Genomic DNA, 1,147 nt, shown 5'->3' with positions numbered 1-1,147 from the left:
AGCCCACCTAGTCTCACCCTAAGCCTATTTAGATACACTTGGCCCATTAGGCACCACCTTAGACCTACTTAGGTTCCCTTTGACCCGTTTAGATTCACCTAGACACCTTTCAACTTGTACACATTCACCCGAGGCCACCTAAGCACTTTTTCAGAATAGGTCACTTAGACACTTCTTTTGGCATAGTTCATTTAGGCATGTTCTTGATTTTATTTTTTCGAGACAAGATGAGTATTGGCTTGACTATATATTGCATTAAATGAATACATATATATATATATATTTTAGGGTTTGAGTTTAACATTTAAATTGTTATGATCCGTTGCATTAATTTAATTTCTTGATTTTTTCTAATGGCATACGTCTAATATTTATTTTTATACCCTTATCAATTTATTTTTTTATTTACTCACTTATTTATACATTCTTTAATTCCATGAATCGACATCTTAGATTTTTTATGGCATATGATTTGATTTTTTATTTTATTTTATTCTATTTCCAATCACAGGATTTTCTTATTCCATTTTTTTTTTTAAATTTTGCATGTCACTTGGAGCGATCAAGGAGAGGGGAGTCACTGCTGAAGATAAGCAGCCTACAAGGTGGGGGACCCATATACACTCGCAGAGAAGATAGAAACGGAAGTCTCGCCTCGTAGCTCCATCTCACACCATGACCAATCCTCTGCCTCCACCTTTACTACTTGACCTCCGTACCTAATCTCTTTTTCTCCTTCCGGGTTGTAGTCGAGGACGGTACCCATATCCTCACCTCCTTCATCGACCGCGATCCTTCCCCTCGAGTTCTTCTCTCCCACCTCGATATCTCCAGTAAGAACATTCTTACCACTCTCCCATCTCCCCCCATCGTGAATCCCTACCACAATCGTCGTCCCTTTCTCCACCTCACCCGCGTCGGAACCCTAGATGCTATTATAGATCCGTCAGGGTTATTGCCCACACCGCATTTAGAACACAAGATCAATAGCACTGACTGCAACTCTCATTTGGGAGATTTGAGTTCATCATCTCCAAAGCTTGAGATCTAACCCAATCAAAACGACGTCGTTGAAACAAGGCCTCAATCACCGCATATCTGAACCCCATTCTTTGATCTGTTTCGCATCGAATCCACTAGATTGGAG

Source organism: Vitis vinifera, chromosome 19 (assembly GCF_030704535.1).
Source record: "Vitis vinifera cultivar Pinot Noir 40024 chromosome 19, ASM3070453v1".
NCBI classification, from domain to species: domain Eukaryota; kingdom Viridiplantae; phylum Streptophyta; class Magnoliopsida; order Vitales; family Vitaceae; genus Vitis; species Vitis vinifera.
The sequence above is the reverse complement of the archived record's forward strand: the minus strand, read 5'-3'. Positions refer to the sequence as shown.